The sequence below is a fragment of the Cyprinus carpio genome, chromosome B9, assembly GCF_018340385.1.
Source record: "Cyprinus carpio isolate SPL01 chromosome B9, ASM1834038v1, whole genome shotgun sequence".
Taxonomy (NCBI): Eukaryota; Metazoa; Chordata; class Actinopteri; order Cypriniformes; family Cyprinidae; genus Cyprinus; species Cyprinus carpio.
Genome location: NC_056605.1, coordinates 25,733,309 through 25,747,003, shown reverse-complemented (window position 1 = coordinate 25,747,003; position 13,695 = coordinate 25,733,309).

Genomic DNA, 13,695 nt, shown 5'->3' with positions numbered 1-13,695 from the left:
GTTAATGGTGTACCATGTTGACTTTAAGACATCAAAATATGTTTTATCAAGCATAACTATCCAGTACACAGCAAAACTAAACAAGATATTTTAAAACTGAAGAACACAGATGTAAAATGAAAGTGAGCAGCTTATCTAAGGCCTCTGATATAGTCTGCAAAGACATCGAGGTCTGTCTGATACTTGTCGAATTACTAACTTTATCTCCGTTTTATAAATTGGGTGACTGTCAACAAAATGATAGAAAAGATGAGAACAGTGACATTAATAAGTTGACTGGTAAACATAATTTTTAACCTTGACAGAATGTCATGGATGATGAAGAGATTCAGCCACAATGCATCAGGTTCAAGTTAAAAATGCCATTTTTCAACCAAAATTGAATTCAGTCTTCATTTATTATCCAGATCCAACTCTCCACAGTTTGATGCAGCAGCAGTAGCATTAGCTTTGCTACTAACTCATTGCTTTCAATGCAGTTCCCCAAAGCTCACATTCATTTTTTTTTATAGTCATCCCTGTTATAGCCAAAGCTTTTGACAAACATCATCTCAGAAATGACATTTGTCTTAGTGTCTGATGGGAGTGATATTCTCATAAAGGTAAGCCTGGTACGTGTTGAGACTAAAAATGAGAGAAAGGCCAAGGACAGATTTTGATAAGGAGCCCCTTAAAAAGAAAGAGCACCTATCAACACCATAAAGCCAAAAGGAAGATCTTAATACCTCAAGTCCAACTTCAAATAAATAGATAGATTTAGCACCAAGACAAGGATTAATCCCCCTTCTGGAAGTATTTAGATAAAATACCTTTCTGGGTTTCGGTTCAATAGTTTACTGTAATTGGGTCAAAAAAAAAAAAAAAGTTACAAAATGTTAGATCTATTGAATTCAGGTTGTAGCAAAAAAGAGTTTTTTGTTTGTTTGTTTGTTTTGCAACAGCAACATTAGCATATCAAAACACACTATTGAGCAGAATAAAATATATCATACCACTATTTTATTTATTTATTTATTTTACAATGTAACACCAATAATACATGCAAATTACCTGTGTGAAAAAAAAATTATAATTTGAAAAAAAAGTGTTTCAGGCACCTGATAAATTCAAATGATTAAAATGTACAAAACAAGTATAAAGTGAAAGCATTTCATTATGGATGTGGCTAATGCTTATTAGCGTATTTGAAAATGCATAAATAATGACTTCAATAACGAATTCAAGCGAATAACAACATGCTAGACTGATTTGTTAGGATGTCAGACAAGCACACAATAATCAACATACTTAAAATTACCACACAAACATATGTATGTAGCCAGTAGGAATAAATGAACCTATGCATGGTGGCATCTGAAGCTGAAATCCAACAGTTGCATTGCAGATTTTCTCCTTTTATTGTGCAGAATGTTTGCATCTCAAAAAATCACATGAAATTGCTGTGGTTTGCACATTACATAATAGATCAGTGATTGCAGTCACACATTAAACAATATTTCACTTGGAAGAAACCTTAACAACTCAATATAGTTTCAATATAGTTTACAAAACATGTGAGAAGCAATACAGGAAATCACATAAGACTCCTCCCCCTAAAATTTCCCTTGCCCTGTTTTTTGCTCTCTCATTGGCTGTAGGTCGTCGACGATGTATTTTCCAGTCAAAAAATATTTCACACTGCAAGAGGAAGAGTCACAGACACATCCAGATATTTAGCCCTCAAAATATTTCTCACTCATCAGTGCTTCTAGGTTGCATCTTTGATAATTAAGACTATGCGATCTTCACTCATGACCAAGCACTGATTTGCGCCACCTACTGGTGTTAAATGTAACCCCAATAAAAGTGACTTGACTTAAATGTAACCCTGCAGAAAAGGTCACCAACTGAATCTGAATGATACTTTACGTGGTATCTACTTCAGAATTTATTTTTTTTAGTCATGACAGATAGTTTAATGAATATTCTGGTTTCTTGTGTTTTTTGTAACTGAAAAATAAAGGGATATTTTTGTCCCTATAATTAACAAATGACACCATTTCAGTAAAACATATATATTTTAAAACAGGTCTATAACAACAGTGAGAGTGACACTGCTTCAACAAACCAACTGCGAAATAGTAATGCGGCATCTTGAACATCCATTTATTCTGAACCAACTTAATCACATTTTTCTTGATCCTTTTACATGCTTTTATTCTAGAGCGTTACTCAGCAGCCCCTTGTGCTGTTTAGTATGAGACTGCAAAAGCGCAGAGTGAGAATCTCATTACAGGGCCTGTCAGTTTCCTCAGGTGTATTGAATAATGAGGATTCTCTAGTCTGACAGCTCGCGATGTCTTTGCGCAGATTAATAAACTGAATTAGAAAATGATTCTTGAAGAAAAAAATCTTTAGACTGTGTCTCCTCTAATTAAGTTATAGGACACCACATCACTCATAATAGAAGTCCACATCCCAGAAACAGCTAAGTAATAAGAGACTGAAGTTGCTCTCTGGTGATTATGGCTGTGGCTGAGCACTACCTGAAGCCTTTAGAGCCTAATACTAGAATAAAAAAGTAGTTTCTCTGCACAAAGAAAGCAAAACAGTCATCAGTTGTAGTAGTTACCGATTGTTCCAGTTGGATTGATAGAATCTGCTTTGCATATCCCACTAAAATTAATTAATATTAACATTAATGAATAGGCTAGGCAAATTATTCAGACAATATTTTGCTATGGCATGTAACATCTCAAAACAATTAGCGACATTTAATCCCCAATTAGCTGATTAGTAGTGGTCTTCATCCTACTGGCAATATCAAAATGTACTGAAATATAATTTTTCAATATATCAATATGTTATTAAAAAAATTTACATTAAAGTTCAGCAAATATATTCACTTTCAATATTGTTTATTTTCTGGCTTTAAAGTGTTGTATATACGGCATTGTTGTTCTCAAACAGTGTTTTTTAGTGTAATATTGATATACAATTGTATATTTTGTTAATATTTCAATTAGATTTTTTTTATATTTTCTGTTTTCACTTTAATATTAGGTAAACTAAGTAATTTTGATGTTTTTATTCATTTTGACATTTTTTTCTATAATAAAAAATTTTGTATTCATAAATTTTTACTTGTTTGTTATTTTAGTACTTAAACTAAAGGAAATGTTGCCTTGCGAACTACAGAAATAATATAAATATTTGTTTATTTTTTTCATTTAATTTAACCTGCTCTCAGATTACTATCATTGTCATAACAGTAGTTTCCCAATTATATTAGGCAACATTTACTGTTTCTTGTCCATTGGAAGACCAAACATACAATGCCATAAGGAAAATGTGGTGTTTTTGTATTAATTTACTGTCTCCAGGCCGACTCACCTCTCTCCCTGCAACTGTCCAGAGAAGTTTGAAAGTTGTGTTAAATGTGAAAGTTTTTATTTTTTTTATAGATAATAAAGGCTTGAACTGAATGTTCCAGAACACTGGATTGCTTAACCTACGGAATCTTGGGCTTTTCTCCAACAACTGAAATAAGAGATGGCAGTGTCATAGAAACGGTAAATTTGTCCAAGGGAAATCTTCTTTGCAATATTTTTTTTTTCCCCCACAAGGATGATTTTGTTCTGGTCTGCTGGCACTGTTTCCCAGCATGCACTGACTTTTCAGTCAGGAGTTTGTGACCTTCCTGGACTTTCCCTTAAAATCCCAGCACATAGCAAGATGAGTTGTCTGGTTTATGGGAAAAATGCTAATCTGTACGATAAAGAGTTCCAGTTAAAATGTGGCAATGGGCTTTTAGTTTTTTCAAATAATGTCAATGAGCTCTCTAATCAACACCGTAATGCTAAACCATCAAGAACTAATCATAGCCTAAATGCACTAATTCTAAACAATAAACTGTGCCTTACAATGATGAAAAATAATAATGCTGTAAGAAACTGTAAGAAAAAAATACATAGAAAAACAGATAATGTCCTGTCAGAAAATTACCAGGATATTTTCTGTTAAGTTTATGGACATTTCCTTTAACCTTAAACCACTACACAATGCAATGTGTAATTCAAAATACAGGTGAAACACCTGAAAGAAAAAAAATCTATATGCAAATTTAGTTAAAACATTAGACAGGATTTTATGAAATTTTCACAGATTTTATTAATGTCCATTGAAATATTTATGTGTAGGGGGGGTTGGGGGTGTTCACGGTGTGTGTGTGTGTGTGTGTGTGTGTGTGTGTGCACTACTGTGTGTGCACTTGGATGGGTTAAATGCAAAATGCAGAGCACAAATTTCAAATTATGGGACACCATACTTGGCCACATGTCACTTCACTTTCATTTACTAACCCTTGTCATACTGCTGTTTACTGAAATAGAAGAGACCATAAGCAGTGATATCTGAAGATCTTTTGAGCATTATCATCAATGAATAATTTGATCCAGTTCACAAAGCTGGTCTGAATGATCCGCTTGTGAATCAATAACCTAATCAGGTTCTTGAGTTTAACTCATTGACTCTGTACCCAGCAGTTAACAGCCCTCTAGTGGTGAAGATAATGAAGGAATATTAACTAAAGCCCCGTTCACACTAAGCAACAGCAAATCAACACAATCCCATTAATTTCAATGGAAAGCTGGCGATTTCCGGTGACACAAGCGACAGCAGCCGTTGGCGACCGGATGGGGCATGTCCAGCGATGTGACAAAGTTCAGAATCCTTCAACTTAATGCAAATGAAGAGCGGCTTTCGGGAGCGACAGCCAATAAGAAAGAAGACAGTAGAGCTCATGTGATTGTTCTCCTTTCAGCGGCATAGATAAACATACGCAACTGAAGAAAGTATGCTCTGTTTCTCATTCATTTTTGTTTGTATGTACAGATTTAATTTAGATTTAGATTATATTTAGTCTTTTGCCTCCAAAATATTTGTACTTAGCAGCAAGAAATCAAGGCAACCAGTATTGAGAAGCCCCACTAGCAACCTCATAGCCAGCCCAGACAAAAGTCGCTGCTAGTGTAAACGGGGGTTATTATTTTTTAAAAAGATGTTTTTTCATTAGTTTTTTTATTTTTCATATGAGTTTTTGTTTTATGTGAGAGAGAGAAAAAAAGGGGATGTGGGTTCAGAACATGGGGGTGATTAAATAATGACAGAATGCTCATTTTGGGTGATCTAATCTGTTAAATTTAATTAAAGTAGCACTTCTCTTACTCTGTATGAAGTGAACTTCATTAGACTTGCTAAACTACTATTCCAGATTTGCGTTGGGGCCTGGCAGGCATGCCTTTGTCTTTGCCTCCTCTTCCTCAAAGCGAAAGTGGAGCTCTGAGAGTTTTCTGTGATTATTCCAAGCAAATGTAGAAAAACACTTTTGGCACTGTCTCCAGTAAGACATCTAAATGAGAGTAGACAGTTCTGTCTTGTTGGTTCCAGCCTCAGCATCACTATGGTTTGCCTCCCTCATGCCTCTTCAAAACCAACCCTGAATCAGTTATTTGCTTCATTAGACATCTTATGGGAGTCTCACTTCAATGGTTATCTGAATTTAAGGAGGGAAATTCCAAGATCATCCAGTCCTCTGCGGAATGCCGTTTTTTAAGCTGTGCTCATCTGGGTGGGCACTGCTGAGAAGGCACCCTGCTAAACAGAGGGAAGTAAAAAAAAAAAAAAAAAAACATTATGCGGACATATTGCATCCAGGCAGAACTATTTAGATTTAAACATACTCCGATACTGTGATGAGCACAATGAGGTGTAGTGACGTGTGGGCCTTTCTAGTAATAAAACATTTAGTGCATCACTTCCATGCGGTCACAGTGAGCCACTTCCTCATGGAGAGACGATTAACAAAGGAAAACTTCTCAAAAAGAAGTGCTGGAATACTTACTAAAGATGAATCAGACAGCCTGCTTTTCTGCGAAGAAGCTGTAGCATTACTTTATCATTTAGGCCAAACTAAACTAGGCCACCCTTGTGAGACTTTAAGCAATGCAAACCTGTCAGTAAATAAAATGATTATCACATTTTGCTTACTTGTGCATGATTTTGGACTTTCATATTTAAACAGAGAAATAAAGATTTCACATTTAATGTGTCTGTGTTAAACAATATTCAATGCACACTGTTAAAATGTGCAATCTATTTGTTTAAAAGATCATCTTCAATGCCACGGCTAGAGTCAATATTTGTTTTAAAGTAAGAAGAAACGGGATATAAAGGTGCCATTTATTATATTTGGCCCGAGTTAGTGTGTTTATTTGCTCTCATCCCCATGAGGTCCAAACTCCAGCTGTTCTTTGTGACCATATGCTGGAATTGTTTTTTGTTTTTCTCCATGATTCATTTGGTTTCTTAAATCTTAATCCGGTAATTATGAGAATGGTACTTAATGTTCATCTATGCATAAGAATAAGAGCATTAAGCATAATAAAATGAAAATTGCACAATCATTATTGGTCCAATGCATCACCTTCCAGTCAAAACATACCAGTCTCAACTAGGCAAACAAATTAACGTAGTATCCGTAAAAAAAAAAAAATCAGAATTAGTGGTGATTTAAAGTCTAGCCTACTATACATATTGAAGAAAGAAGACTGAACAAGCCTCTAAATATTACAATATTAAATGTTTTGTTGTTTAATTTGTGCTATAGACATGAATGATACCTCAATTTGTATAGCTTGTTTCAGAATGGTGTGCTATTACTTTTCTCCACAAGACTTCACAGACTCAGGAGTTACCTTAGCCATAATTACTAAAATATCAAAACACTGGCACTTTTTATTTGGGCAGTAAGTAACCACCTAACACAGCAATGTGCTAAAATCACTATGGGCATCTATTCTGCATTTACTTATCTCATTTTTACATGGAAAAAGGTGTTTTATTCAATCAAACAAATATCTTTTAAGTCAAGTCCTGTTAAACATGAAGGTAATATATATATATATATATATATATATATATATATATATTTATAAAAATGTATAAATATATGTATGTATGTATGTATGTATGTATGTGTGTATATATATTTTATTATTTATATTTATACGTATCTACATAAATAAGTTTATTTAGATTTATGTATTTTATTTTGTGTCAAACATACAAAAATTCTCTATGTCAACCATACTTTTTGCCAAACATCCAGAGACTAATATTATTGTTAAGAAAGAAAGCAAGAAAAAGTGTCAACCTGCTGTTAGTCGTCACTCTCATTAGAAATGAAAATGTGAAAATTATTGTATATTCTTGACTCTTTGTCTGAAGTCTTCCACTAAGACAAAAAACTCTTTTGCAATGTAGCCTACAGAGAAAATAGAGCTGTCCTGTAACGCTGGCATGGACAATCATACAGTATGTATGTATATTTAGTTTTAGTATTTAGTAAATTTAATAATAATAATAGTAAATTTAGTGTTTAGTATTTATGGAAATGTTGTGTTTTGTTTAGAGCATAACAAAAAAATATAAAAATACATTTTTTGAAAAATGATATTTTGTTCATATGTTATGGTATGTCCTCTATAGAGGACATTGGGACTATAAAAAGTCCTGTTTTTTCTTTTTTTTCTTCTTTTTTTTAATAAACGAAATGAATTGGCATGAAAAGGCAAAAACAGTGGGATTTTTGTTTTATTCACAAGTCAGTTTTAATTTTTTATACCAAACTTTATATAAAGATGATGCTCAACTATGTTATGAGAGATATTTTTAAAGACCATTTTTATTTATGTAAAATGTGTGTAAAATGGCCATAAACAAGTTTTCCCATTATATACAATGTATCTTTAAACTGTATCTAATTTGCATATTAATGTGTTTTGGGGGGCAACATAGAATGAAAAAATAAATGCAATATTGGGAGTAATAATTGGCAAGATTTTTAATAATAATATTTCATAGGAATATTGATATACAATTTTTTCTCTATTCATTTGTTCTCTCCCAATATGTGTAATAAACATGCGTTAAAGGCACAATATGTAATTTTTGAATTACATATTGTGGAATGAATTAGGGTTAAAGTTACAGGTTAAAGGTTTCTGGCAACTTTCCACATTACCAGTCAAATTCGGTTATTCCGAAGCTCCTTGTAAAAACAGTTTTAGAGTAAATAGACCTAACTTAATGTGGGCGCATAACTGAAATCATGCTTTAACATTAACTGACACATCTGTACGGTTTTACAAAAAAATATTCCACACTGCAGTGTCATAGCTTATAGTTGATTTTATCTGTTCTGCAACCCCTCTACAATGGCACTGCATAAAAAATATGCCTGCCTTTTTATATACAAAATGATTCCACGTTATGAGTGATTTAACTGCTGATTACTTCCTCAAATGATGCTGCTGAAAATGGAATAGCCTTGTAAAATGCCTTGATATGGCTTCTTGTGCTCAACACATCAGCCGAGTGGATGAGATGACTCAGTCTGGTTCAAGTACAAAAATATTATCAACAGAATATTTTAACCGAAAATGTGCTATTCCAAATTGGTAAAATGGATAAAACTATTACATATCAACACATATTATTCAGAATACATTTACCCTTACATTATTGTCTAAATGGACCATCATTTGCTTCACCCCCAGTTTTAACAGATAATATGTTATTATTATGGAGACTTCATCAAGGTCCATCTGTTCTTTAAATTTGTTTCTGTGTTCTAGTGTAGCAGTAAATGAATACAATCATTTCCAAACTTGACTTTTGCTCTTCCAGTAAATTTCACAAACACAGTCTTTGCTCAGTGGAAAGAATTAGGGTTAAAGTTACAGGCTAAAGGTTTCTGGCAACTTTCCACATTATCAGTCACATTTTCAAATGTAACTTGGGCGATTTTACTGAGAAAAATATGTGAAACGAATCAGGTAGCTGACTTCTCTCTAAATGTATTTAAAGATAAAATACAGGTGCATCTCAATAAATTAGAAAGTTCATTTATTTCAGTAATTCAATTCAAATAAATTTATTAAATAAATTCAATGCACACAGACTGAAGTAGTTTGTCTTTGGTTCTTTTAATTGTAATGATTTTGGCTCACTTTTAACAAAACCCCACAAATCTCAACAAATTACAAATTATGGTGACATGCCAATCAGCTAATCAACTCAAAACACCTGCAAAGGTTTCCTGAGCCTTCAAAATGGACTCTCAGTTTGGTTCACTAGGCTACACAATCATGGGGAAGACTGCTAATCTCACAGTTGTCCAGAAGACAAATATTCATTGCCAAAGAAGCTGGCTGTTCACAGAGTGCTGTATCCAAGCATGTTAACAGAAAGTTGAGTGGAAGGAAAAAGTGTGGAAGAAAAAGATGCAAAACCAACCGAGAGAACCGCAGCCTTATGAGGATTTTCAAGCAAAATCGATTCAAGAATTTGAGTTATGTTTATTAATTAAGAATTCTTAATTATGTTTTTTTTTTTTTATGTCTTATTGCTTTCTTATTTGTATCTTAGTTTTATATACTGTAAAGCACTGTGGTCAACTTCTGTTGTGTTTATTTGTGCTATGAAATGAAATGAAATGAGTGAACTTCACAAGGAATGGACTGAGGCTGGGGTCAAGGCATCAAGAGCCACCTCACACAGACGAGTCGAGGAATTTGGCTACAGTTGTCCTAGTCCTCTTGTTAAGCCACTCCTGAACCACAGACAATGTCAGAGGCAACTTACCTTTGCTAAGGAGAAGAAGAACTGGACTATTGCCCAGTGGTCCAAAGTCCTCTTTTCAGATGAGAGCAAGTTTTGTATTTACTATTTATTATTATTATTGGACAGAATTCCTATGATCTTTTTGTTTATGGTGTCTATCTTTGACAGATTAATGTCTGTTTCTGCAGTATTTGTGTCTTCACACATTTGTGTAAAGCTGCGGATTTCATGAGGTCTCTACTGACAATTATTGTATATTTAGGAATGTGAAAATGGGGCTAAATCGAAAGTAAGCATATTGTGTTATAAACAAATGGGAATACATAAAAACCACCATTTAAACAGAGCAAATAGAGTACAAGCAACATAGTCTCATTTTTACACTTAAGCAGAATGCATTTGAAAACAGATGCTACTGACTATATACTAAACAATAGTGTAGAAACAATTTTCACTCAGAAATTACTAGTCAGTTATACGTGAAATTCTGGAGTAGAAAAACCAACAGTATTTTCTTGTGAAACATACACCAATAATCAATATTATATTTACAGCTTCAAACATAGAAATATTTACATTTAGAAAATTACAGAAAAATGGTTTGCTTTAAACTCTAAAATATAATTATGTTTGTTTATTGAAGGCAAAAAAATAAAAAATGTAAAGACTTTAACAGGTGCTGGTTAGGTTCTGCCCATGATAAGACTCACCTCCAATATGTCTTCAAGCAATCATCTCAGATTCATCAGTGATTATGAATTTTTATGCTAGAATTACTACTACGGCGGCAAGCCTTTGTTCTCAACTTCCTGTATAGTATAATTGGCAATGAATTAAACCCTACAGGCTTTTTTTACATAACATGAACACAAGACCCAAATACATATTAATCAGTTAACTCTCTCTTTTCAATTTTGCTTTAAGGAAATCACAGAAAAGTGGATCCAAGGGCCAAATAGAAAAGCGATCCTTTGTTATAGGCAAAATATTGCTCAAGGTGACCTGAAGCAGTTTGTTTTCCATAAGATGGATAAGTAGGTAACTTGATCTGGCACTTTATCCTCTATCTATCCTCTATCTCAGTGTACCGAGCTGTAGTTGAGTCTGATTGCATGGCATACTGAAACTGTTAGCTGCACTATTTTGCATTAAGAGAGACAACACTTCAGAGATAGTGAGCTCTCACTTTTTTCACTGGCTCTCTTTTGTCAGTGGATTTAATGGAGAGTTCAGCAAAAAAAGAAAAGAAAATTCTGTCACCATGTATGAGTCACTATTTTCTGTTGTTTAACTATATATATATATAAATATAAAACCATGTTGGTAACCAAATAATTGACAGTAGCCATCGAGAGGGTGTATCATATGTAACATTCACACTGAAGATTGAATTAATATATTAAAATTCTGTCAACGTTTACTTTTGATTTTTTAAAGTTTTGAATGAGATGTCAAGACTTCTAGTTTCTAGTTTTTTTTTTTTTTTTTTTTTTTATAAATAGGGTGCTTTTATGAGCTTGACATCTTCTGGTCACCACTGACTTTCACTGTATAGAAAACTGACTTTCATTCCATGGTGAGTAAATGATAACAGAAATTATTACATATTTATTTTTGGGTGAACTATTCCTTTATATCAGCATGAAAGGTCAAACACACAGTGTGATATTTTCTAAGATTAAGCTGGCAAATGAATTATCATACAAATGTTTGCATCTCTCTCAAAATAATGTTCATCGACAGTGAGTCAGCAAGTTATTTAACCTTCTTACCAGTCGTTTTACAGTTTTCACCAAACTAAAAACGTTCCGGTCTCAGTACTCTGATTTTTTTTTTTTTTTGTAAATGTCACTGTATTGCATAATGGGATATAACCTAAGTTGCCCACAGGTATACTGTGACATTAAATGATTGCAGAGGAAGCTTATTATAACCAGCACAAATAATATAATGACCTTCAGACATTGAGAGGTGATTTTCTCATTCAATATCAAATAGCAACCCTGTTTTATAAATATATAAAATAACAAATACGATTAATCACAATCTTCCACTATATTAAATGAATATTAAAATTTACATGTGCGCTAAATTAGAAACTTTTCTATATCTTGATATAGGTGATGTAATTACTACCAAGGAATTTCAGTGTGATTTGCAGGTTGGGAAATAATAAGAATAAAAAATCTCTGTCTTTTAAGTGTATCTTCACCTCATTTGACTGTGTTTCCAAGTAAAAGTTATGTTGTAACACTGAGGGCTTTTAAGGATTTGGGAGGTTGTCTTGACCAAGCTTTTATATGAAGATTATGACGTGAAAGGAAGTAGTGTGGATGTACAGGTGGAAAATTAAATGTGAGTCATATGAAGACTCATTTTAATGGGGCAATTTCAGACTGTTTCCTTAAAAAGCCTACTTTTTCTAACAGGCTGACTTAAGGAAAACAATTTTAAACAGGATGTCTACAAGTTTCACTTGACTTGGTACATTTTTGGAGTAACTGTTCAAGTTATTGTGGCTGCAGACTAATTGTATGTGGCTTTGCAGGCTGATTTCAAGGTAATCACCACCATAAATGCATGATGGACTGTGATTCTCCATCTGTTTCCAGGCAACATCGGCCAGCACAGCACAAGGGAATGAGAGCTCGTCTGCCCCAATCATACCCTGTCTTCATGGTAAACACCAATCTGTGTGATCCATCTGAGATGAACGAGGATGCATTCCCGAAAACATTAACCAGAATACACCAGCCATAATGTTTCAAGGTTCTCAGAAGAATAACTGTATATCAATAACAGAGAGTGAAGTCACTTCTACTAAAAATGTATCTATATGTACAGTATATCTATCTATCTATCTATCTATCTATCTATCTATCTATCTATCTATCTATCTATCTATCTATCTATCATGTTAAGTTGTGTTGTTCTGTAATATCCTGAGAGAGGTTCCTGAGACTGTAAAGCATAAATCAAATTTCTCATCTTTGCATTGAGATGTTATGAGAGCGGTTTCATGAGGGATAAGGGTCTGAACTGAGATAGCACATTATGCTCTGGCGCAATGGAGTATTTTGATACACATTTTTTGAGGGGGATGAAAAAATGCACGGTTTGTGGTATTCTGGGAAACAAGGACAAAGGAAATTTTCCACTTCTTCAGTTTAGAATAAACCTTAAAAATGGATATGTAACATTATGTGTTATTTATACTTAATCTGAACAATAGAAATAGCTTTTGTATCCAAATATATTATTGTTGAAAAACTAATAAAAATTACAAAAGCACATACAAAATTGTATATATATATATATATATATATATATATATATCTTACACACACACACACACACACACACACACACACACACACACACACACACACACATACACTGATTACTGTTAAAACTTGCTTATGATGTGACCACATGAAGCACATTACCCAAGATAAACTGTTAATGCATTTTGCATGTTGCCTTTTTATTTTGTAAACCTTACACCTAAAAATAGTGTTTACAGTTGAGGAAGAAAAAGGCGTGAAATAGAAATAAATAAATAAAGAGGTTGGTATTAAGGTCACCAATAAAATCATGCCCAGCCCAGATCAGACATTATAAAAACTCTAGTTCACTTTAAAAAACACAAAATTAAATACTAAGGGCTAAAGCAACAATTGAAAAGCTGTCTGTTTATTTATGATCTGACCATTGTGTCCAGTCCTCGACTAAAAAAGTTCTGACCATTCTCGGGTTATAAAGAATAAAGAAGGGAAAAGTTAATCTTCCGAAATGAAGCAGCAATATCTTCTCGGGTAAAAGTTATTAAAACTGTGTCTAGAGACACGCTGGCCATCACACTGCTCTGACCTTATCAGTCCGTTTGTATCCTATAATTTGATTCGCTCTTGTCGCTTATGACAGAACAACTAATCACGATGATCTTGTCTTCGGAAAAGATAATTTTTATTCGCTTATGTAAGAAACAGCGAATCTCTTTAAAAACTGGCTGTTGTTTTCACTTCATTGCAT